The 10158-nt window shown below is 34.9% G+C and overlaps 2 pseudogenes across 1 annotated transcript; both read right to left on the reverse strand.

The window, feature by feature from the left end:
* Nucleotides 1-4100: 4100 nt before the first annotated feature.
* LOC143615217 (putative acetyltransferase At3g50280) lies at nt 4101-5949 on the reverse strand (annotated as a pseudogene). Its single transcript, XR_013150431.1, has 2 exons — nt 4845-5949; nt 4101-4568 (listed from the first exon to the last, which is right to left on the reverse strand). The product of XR_013150431.1 is annotated as a putative acetyltransferase At3g50280 (transcript).
* A 2047-nt stretch (nt 5950-7996) lies between these two features.
* On the reverse strand, nt 7997-9734 carry LOC143615215 (putative acetyltransferase At3g50280; annotated as a pseudogene).
* Between the last annotated feature and the right edge of the window lie 424 nt (nt 9735-10158).

Here is a 10158-nt window from a genome sequence, read left to right on the forward strand (position 1 = left end):
AATATTGCTGAAGGAGCCAGAAAGGAGTTACCTAAGACTACTTAGGTTTGGTCTGAAACAACCTAGTAAAAAGACTCATGGTGTGACCCGACGGTATCTTGGTCAAAACGACAAAAAGGTATAGAAGCATTTTAGACCCTTTTTCTTTCTATTTTGGAATATTTTTTAAATATTTGAAACTCTTGGTTTTTATAAGGACATTTCTCATAATTAATTTTAATCAAAGATATAAAGTTATACTTAATGTTATATAATAATAATAATAATAATAATAATAATAATAATAATAATAATAATAATAATCTCTGTGTTTAAATTTTGTATGATGTATGTTTAAACAAATTTGTTATAATATAAGGTTTATAAAATTAATAAGTTTCTTAAGCGTAGATATAATCTTTAAATTTTATGGACAATTACTTACTTGAGTTAATAGTCTTAAATCGTTTATATTTTCCGCTTAAGAGCCACACGAAGTTCCTTCACCCCGCGCGGGGGGGGGGGGGGGGGGCTCTTGTAGATGATTTGATATTACATGAATTTGATTTTAATGATTTAATATACTTAAACTTAAATTTTATTAATAATACTTTTACAATTCAGAAAAACTACACAAAGTAAAACCAAAATGTATGTATGTATGTATGTATGTGTGTGTGTATGTACGTATGTTTGTATACCATTTCAGAGGTATCGGCGAAAAAATATGAGCGATTTAAAATTGCCAGTTCAAGTAAGTAATTATCCATAAAATTTAAGATTATATATAAGTTTAAGAAACTTATTAATTTTGTATACCACATATTATAACAAATTTATTTAAACAAGTGTCATACAAAATTTAAACACATATAGATTATTATATAACATTAAGTATAATTCAAAATGATAAAAACAAGTATATATTATGTCTTTGGTTAAAATTGATTATGAGAAATATCCTTTTAAAACCTAAGAGTTTCAAATATTTCAAAATTAATAGGAAAAAGGGTCCAACATGATTCCGTACCTTTTTGTTGTTTTGACCAAGATACTGTCAGGTTACACCAGGAGTCTTTTTACTATGTTGTTTAGACCAAACCTATGTAGTCTTATGTAACTCCTCTTTGGCTTCTTCAACATTATTCAACACAACAGGTTTTGTTTCCTACTTCTGGTGTATGGTAAAAAAGAAACAATTTGTAGTTGGAGAATTCTTCATTTTTAAGGAAAAATACTTCTAAATAGAAAGATCATCAAAAGGCATTACAAGAAAATAAGAGTTTTATTTCATAATGGAAATATTGCGGTGGGAATGTAAAAGAAAGTACATAAAAAAATACAACACACTCTTATTTTTAATATATGAACCTAGAAACACTCCTTTAATATGTTGTTAAAAGATCGATGCATTTACTCTTTCCTCCTTCTTCCTTTTATAGACTCCTTCCTTTTTTAAATAGATTTCACTTCTTGATCTTTTCAATCTTGTTTTCACGTGCAATCATTTTCTTTGAAATTTGCAATTCTCATAACGTTAAAATCTGGTGTTAAAACTTCTCATGAAAACGTGAACATTTCTTGGCTTTTACCCTATTTTGCTTCACATTCATATTTCTATTTTCAAGATATGGGGACTCTAATATTTGGATTTATATGCTCCATACACTCCAACTTTTGGATATATATGTCCTATGTAAGCTCATCTATGTTGATTAAATCGTATAATTTATAAAATCATATTATATATAAATATTATATCTAAGATTTATAATAACCTTAATCTTCAGATGTTTGACTCTATTTTAAAGAATTAATAATCATATTATCCTTTCGCTTAGAGCATATGGACAAACATTCATTCATTTGATGCATTTGTGCTTTTTAATGAAGCAAAGTCTTTGTAGTTATTCCAATCTAGTATTGAGATAATAATATTATAAAATTATTAAAATTACATAATAATATTATATCTGTGTTGTTTTACATAATAGTCTGTACTATTGAGATTTTCTGGACATATATACTTTTTAATGTAATCTGGATAAATAATCGTACCCAAGTAATAAAAAAGTTAAGAATTTCAGTAATCACCACCTTATCAACACTAAGAGCCGAAAAGAAAAAGTACAGTGTTTGATATCTTTTTGCTCACTCAACTATTAGAATTAGAACATAAAAAAGACAATGTGAATGTTTTTCAATATTCAAAACCAAGAGCCCGAATGAAAACAGATCATTAGTTTTCAAAAATTGTATTCTGATATCTTGTTGGTCACACAACTATCAGAATTAGAACATAAAACGTTTTTCAACATAACGAGCCTGAATAAAAAGATGTACGGATCATTAGTTTTAACAAAATGTATTTGATATCTTGTTGCTCACTTTAGATATCTAGTTTTAGAACATAGAAAAAAGCAACTATTACTTCAAATTGAACATATAACATAACCTCCTTGAGCCAAAAAAAACAGATAACAAAAACATGTAAACGTGTGTCAGGTTATCATCTCATGAGACGAAAACAGAATACATGCAAGAAACTGAAACAAATTAGGGATATAGTTAAACTTATCCAAAAATTTCAGACTTGTAGTCACTGCCAGTGAGCCATTAGCATACCCTTTCTCCTTATTCCGTCGAGTAGCTCAGTATCCTTACGTGTGCCCATGATAAGTGTGTTGTAACCTGCAGCAATCGTAATATAAATTTAAAAAGAAATCTTGATCTTAATGTTGGTGTCCCTTTCATGAATTTACGTATTAATCTTGATTAAACAGAATCCAAACTGACCCGTTTGAGATGAAATACAATCTGAACTGATCTGTTTGGAATAAAAGTATAAAACACAACACGAACTGACCCGTTTGAGCTAAAAACGCAATACTAACAGGCCTGTTTGAGATAAAACACAATGTGAACTGACCCGTTTGAGATAAACACAATACAAACCGACTTGTTTGAGATAAAACACAATGCAAATTGAACCGTTTGAGATAAATACCAGTACAAGTTAAAAAATTATAAAACAATTGAAGTTAGAAAACATTGGTTGTTTCAAGCATACCTAGAACCCTTTTCGACCAAACTTGTTGTGCCACATTTATGAGAATCATCAAGCGCTAGATAGGGTTTGCGTGTCTTTCATTGTGGTAGATTCTTTTGAGCATGCGGTTCACTGCAAGGAGTTACCCGCGTTCAAGTATAGGCATGATTTGGCAAGGGATGTTCTAGGCGATGTTCTTAAATGGGCAAGAATTTTTGCTAAAACGGAGGCCCTTGTTAACTTTCTGACGGATCCACTTGAAGGGAGGTCTACTATACGACCGACCGATATTCTTGTTTTCGGATGGGTAGGAGGGAAACACACGCGCTTGTGTGGACCTCACATGAGTGTCTCCTCTTGTTGGGCTAAGGGACAATGAGTTTGTAGCGGGTCAGGCTTCGTTGAAGGCGGCATCGGGCAAGGTTCACTAGAAAACTTGTTTAGAGAATCAACACGTGTATATCCCCTTTTCCTTTGACACATTTGGTTTCTTAGTCCCGGAGGTCGTTGATATTTTGAACAAAAAACTTTGTTTTTTGTAGGATTAAGTTTACTATCTAAAAGAGGGTTGCGACACAGCTTGTTGCCTTTTTTACTTGCCACCTCGTTACAATGGTTTGGATGTGAATTAAAACTATTGTGGTAGATTGAATCAGTTCGATTTACCAATTTCATTCCATTTCTTTCAAAAATATTTATTTAAACAATTTTGTAATAATTTATTTAAATAAGTTTGTAAATTTTTCCTAAGTTTATAAAACTCTTTATCTTCATTATATAAAATTATCATTGGTGGGTTGGACTTGCAACTACATCATCTTCATTATTTGATATAGATTCTTCAATTAACACTTTGTTGATTTAATCATACTTGTTTGGTGACTAATGATGATTAATCAAGTGTTTAGGACATGTATGTGACAACTAGTCAAATAGCACCGTTGATGAACTAGTAATATTTTAAGTCACATTAAGTTAATTATTCATTATTAAAACCATTAAAATTGATTAAAGTTTAAACCATTATTTTACCAACCGTTTACATATACATATAAAATCTGCTACATAATTTTTATAAAGTTCATTATATAAAGTAGAGATATAAAAGGTACATTGAATCCTTTATTTCTTCATAAACTGATTAACAACACTGATAAATTCTTTATCAGATTCAAAAGCCGCCATGTTTTCCGGAATTAGGCAGATTGCAAGATCCATACTCCCTATGCCCTCTTGCCCGGCATAAAACGTCACCTTCCCATCAAACCTATTAGAATAACCATTCAAAACTGCCAATGCTTTTCCCAATCCAAATTCGCTCCCATACATGTCAAATCTCGGTGAGCTCGCTGCAAGTACACTATTTTTGTCAAAATGCACACCCAATTTTGCAAAATGTGGACTCTTTACCCATGAACCCACAAATTGCTTAATTTCCGGCTCACCACCGCTTCGTGCAACCTCAATGCCGCCCAACCGACACCATGATCAAACAACTCCTTGACAGTTGTCACCGCCCTCACCGTCTGAACCATATTACCTGAAATTTTGTGGATCCCAGTCAAGCAAAGGTTTATTCTTCTCAAGTATATATTAATTTACTATGTTAGAATTGTTTTATATGATTCTTGTAGTTCTAGACATATAATATTAGTTGTTAAAAAACATGTCCTATATGCATATAGGACATGTTTTTTAACAACTAGTATTATATGTCTTGTAGTTCTAAACATATTACAATACTAGTTGTTAAAAAACATGTCCTATATAACCACAATAAAAAAAAACCAAAACAATTGCATTGTTTTAACACTACCGAAGTAACTTTGAGGTACAGGTGGGGATAGTCTGCCTCTGTTGTTGACGGCCATTTTGAAACTGGTTTCTTGATCTGCGGAAAGCTTGCGGGCGCGCGTCACGCACCTCTACAAAATTGCGCACAACGACTGTAAAGTGGAAATCTTTGTTGTACTACACTCGGAGTTCACTTTTGCTTTGAGTTTAGAGAGTGAATCCGAAGAGAAGTGGAAGAATCGTTCTCTTAACAATGGGTACTCTGATCTGTGGATGAATTCGTCTTCATGCGAAAACGGGAGTGTGAAGATCGGGCTGGATGATCCTTCAGGATACCATCTGTCAAGAATCGGTGGACGTGAGATTTGAGTTAAGTGATCACTTTTGGATTTGAACATTTCTGACCAGGAGTTGAAGAAATGCCAGAAGGAGGTTCCATCAGCTAACATATGGTTAATCGAGCAACCGATAAAGATACCATCGATTAGTTCGGTCACTTTTACGGACAGCAGTGGCAGCTTGTGACCGTCATAATTGACAGCCTTGTTAATATCAAAGAACGATTCATGAACAACCGACGGCACGTCCTTGGGTGTATGGATATCAGCCACAGTCAGGTTAACAGCTGAATGGATGAATCTAGCTCCAGGGCTATTCTCGGGGTTCAGAAAGACGGTTAAAGAAGGCGGGTTTTGGTGTTTGAGGGTGGATAAACGGGCTGCGAGTGGGTGGAAGTGAGTAAGTGTGGCGGAAAGCGAGTCTTTGAGGCCGTCCAGGAGAGTGGTTATGGAGAAATCTTTATTATTTTCGGGTAACCCGAAAAGGAGACCCTTTTGAATGTAATTTATAGAAATCAAGAAGAGATCCCATGGTGACAAGTATATAGGTTTCTTTGATTCTTGTGATTGGAATATGGGTTTGATGAAGCAATCTGAAATGGTTTCAACATTTGGAGAATCCATTCAAAAGTATTTTGTTCATGAAGTAGAATCTGTGTGGATCAAATAAAGGATAAGACTCCAAATGCAATCTGTCATATATTTCTTATTCAATCTTTTGTATCATCTGTATGCAATTATGCATGTTGGTTGCCACGCAATTTTCCACTTTCGAAATGAAAGTAAACGACAAGAGAAATATCTAGCAATAGAAGGATGAAGTTTCACCAAGTTTGTGTTTTGGGCCTTTGGCACGTTGTCAAGACTGTCAACAGGATAAAGCAAAATGGCATGCCTAGCTAGCTCGAGGAGTTTCAATTTCCACTTCTTCAAAACGCACAAAGACATCGAAATACAATAATTAGATTGAGATAACTGCGGTTTTCTTTCATGTGGTTTGTCCAAATCTACAATTTTAGTTCAATAGTTTCAAATTTTCGATTTTCGTCCCCGTGGTTTCATTGCTTTTGCAATTAAGCCCAACCCCATTAACCCCGTTAAGTATGGCCGTTAAACTCATCATCGTGGCCTTCACTTGGGGGGCAGTTTTGTCCTTTCCCCCCCAAATATGCCCACGCCCTGCACGTTTGGGGGCTTGCGAATTAGGGCTGGAGTTTTTTTTAATATAAAAAGGACAAAGCTGGCCTTCACGTGAAGGGCACATCGATGGGTTTAATGACCAGACTTAACGGGGTTCGTTGGCTCGGGTTTAATTGCAAGAGAAATGAAATCATAAGGACGAAAATAAAAAAATTGAGACTATTGAAATAAAATCACAGATTTGGACAAACAATAGGCACGGAAACCGCAGTTTACTCTAGATTTCAATGATTCTGATGCATGTTGTCAACATGATTTAGATGTCATCCCCGAGTCACCTTAACCGACACGCCAGCTCAAAGAGGGACAAAAGCAAAAAGAGTGGGAAGTTCGTCCTCAACTTTAACGGCCGAAAATTGGAAAGTTTTACCACCCAATTAGATGCTTTTAACTATATGAAATTTGAAGAACGGAAAATTCGGGTGAGAGTAAAAATGATGGAAGATATGAATAAGCAGAATGAGGATGTGGGGGAAGATGGAGGATTTATAATCAAAATGAAGAATATCGATGCCACTAATAAGCGGCGTACACGAGCATTGAAAAAGTTGTAAGATCGAATCTCAAAAAAAACATCTTTGGTTAGTTTAAAATTACGTAAATATCTTTCAATTAAGTAATTTTATTTTCAGTTTTATATTTTAGTTTATGTACTTTTATCATTAATTATTTTAAATTTTAATTTCCAATTTAGTTAGTTTTATATTCTTATACTTTAGATATTAGTTTACATTTTGTTTTTGTTTTAAAAAGATGGGGAGTAAAATATTTACATGACGTGACAGAGGCTAGATGAAAGCGACGAAGAAAGTACACCTGATAGCTTAAACTCACTACCATCATAACTTGTAGAGTTGTATGAAATTAGACCACCGTCATTATTGATGTGTTATAAGTATCGATAATTTATGCCATGCATGTAACATGTTTCTACCTCTACCCTAGGTCCCCTATATAGCTATTTGGCTACACAAGTATTTAAATAAATTACTAAACTAGAATTAACTTTATACAAATACTAACGAATTTGTCCCTTCACAACATAGTATGAATACACAAAAAATCCACTGATAGTTATACTGAGTTTATTTTGAGCTAATCGCTGAGTTTGAACCTATACGAGCTAGTTTGTACTCGACTAGTTTACATCTCCGGTCTGCCTATGGCTTGGTAAGTTAATTAGGTCCTGTATTTAAAAAAAATCAAAAATATATTCAACAAAAGAACAAAAGGTAACTGTTCCGTTTTTTCAATGGAAACGATAAAGTGAGAGGCGTGGTTTGTTAAACAGAAACAAGTGAATCACAAACCAAGAACACGATAACTTGCATGAAACGTTAATGCGAATTTTTCTAGATTAACTTAAGAAAATCGAATAAAATTAAAAAGGAATACTACGGGATTTTAAATTTTTAATAACGCTTACAATTTAAATCCTACTCTAGGTTAACTCCAAATAAAACAAATACCTAAATAATTGGTAAACCAAAACTTAAATAAACGGATAATTATCTTGATCTCCTTCAAGCTGCCTCACAACATCTAAACCGATCCTCCCTATGTTTTCGAGTGTTGATTACGATACACATGGCTTGCAACCAATACAGAATTTAAAGAAATAAACTTTGTTAATGAATTATTCATTAGCAACACTCATGAATTCTTCATCGGATTTAAGACATGCCATGTTTTCTGGCAACAAACATACCTCCAATTCTATGCTTCCCCCCCCCCCCCCTTCCCGTCCAGGATACAATGTCACCTTCCCGTATAACTTATTCGCATATCCACTCAAATCCGCCAACGCTTTCCTCAATCCAAATTCATTTCCATACACGTTGAATCTCGGCCGGCGAACTCCCCACGTATACACTGTTTTCGTCAAAATGCACACTCATATTATACACAAAGGGGCTCTTCACCCATGCATCCATCCCTTGCTTGATTTCTTTATCACCATGACTCACCACCGCTTCATGCAACCGCAATGCAGCCCACCCGACACCATGATCAAGCAACTCCCCAGCCGTTGCTATTTGCCTCACTGTCTGTTGTTCACTGCCATTGAGCAACTCGTTTCTTGATCTGCTGAAAGCCTCCTGGCACGTGTCACACACCTCCACATAAGGGCGGAAAGCGATTGTAAAGTGGAAATCTTTGTTGTGTTACACTCGGAGTTTGCTTTTGCTTTGAGTTTAGAGAGTGATTCCGACGAGAAGTGGAATATTCGTTCTCTTAACATTGGGTGGTCGGGTCTATAGATGAATTGGTTTTCATGGGTAAACGGAAGGGTGAAAATCGGGTCGGATACTACAGGAATCCACCTGTCCAGAATCGGAGGACGAGTTAAACGAGTGTTTTGCCTTTTGGATTGAAACATTTCTGACAAGGAGTTGAAGAAATGCCAGTAGGTAGTTCCATTGACTACAACGTGGTTCATCGAGCAACCGATAAAGATACCATCCACGAGTTCGGTTACTTTTATGGACACCAACGAAAGCTCGTGACCTTCTTCGTTGATAGCTTGGTGATTATTGAAAAACAACTGAACTACCAATGAGTGGGTGTAAGGATATCAACAACTGTCAAATTAACAGCCGAATGGATAAATCTAGCTCCTGGGCTATTCTCGTGGTTTAAAAAGATGGTTAAAGAAGGAGGGTTTTGGTGTTTGAGGGTGGATAAACGGGCTGCGAGTGGGTGGAAGTGAGCAAGTGTGGTGGAAAGCGAGTCTTTTAGTTCGTCCAAGAAAGTGGTTATTGAGAAATCTTTATTTTCGGGCAAGCGGAAAAGGATACCCTTTTGAATGTAATTTAAAGAAATCATCATGAGACCCCAAGGTGAGAAGTAAATCGAATTTGGCGATGAATCATCATGCTTCTTCTTATTCGAATTTGGGCTTGACAAAACAAGTTGAGATAGTTTCTAAGAATCCATGAAATAATAAGAATGGTGGGGAAAATCATATACTGTACACGAAAAATTTGAATTTGGCGTATATTAGGCTATGTGTAATGGGTGACAATGCGGGCAAGTTTTTGGACGAATTTTAGCTTGACCACTCCCCCCTCCTCCCAGGCGATATTCGGACGATTTGTGCTGGGGGTACTAGTGCCGTTGTTGTTTCTTTATTGTTATTATTATAGATTGTGTGTAATATATATATATAATATATATATATATATATATATATGGGGGTACAACATCATTACACATTTGAAATAAAAACTCACAATTACAGGTTCAGCATCACATTTTATAAGTCGTCCTATTTGATAACTCATCCTGATAGCTTTATAATCTTGTCCTAAAATCTTTAAAATCCAATTTTGGCCCACAGGAAGCAAAAGTTGACCTTTCTCTTCATTAAACATAGGGACCAAAAGTGGTCAGAAAACACATGTTCACTTTTATTGGAACTAATAATTATCATACTGATGTACCTAATACAAATGTTTATGTGCTGATCATAAGTGAGTTTCAGATATTGCTCACTTGGTAACTTGTAATGATTACTTACCACTGATGAAAACTTGGTCTAGAAAGATCGACCAACTTGGTACTACGTCGATATTAATTAGCAGTTGAAGATAGTAGATCATCAAAGAACTTAAACAGTTAAACAACTTGCTAGTGATAACAACCTACTATTAATCGTTTAGGTTATAGATGATGGATGACTAATCATAGATGATGAACAAAGTAGAATTATTCACTAATGGCTAGTAACCATTGACAAAGGGTTTCCGCTAATGAATAAAAGTTGCAACCTGCGACGTCACAATGGTGATCTCCTTT

Source organism: Bidens hawaiensis, unplaced genomic scaffold (genome assembly GCF_021521415.1).
Source record: "Bidens hawaiensis isolate Kalapana, Puna unplaced genomic scaffold, B.hawaiensis_p1.1 tig00042306_1, whole genome shotgun sequence".
NCBI classification, from domain to species: Eukaryota; Viridiplantae; Streptophyta; class Magnoliopsida; order Asterales; family Asteraceae; genus Bidens; species Bidens hawaiensis.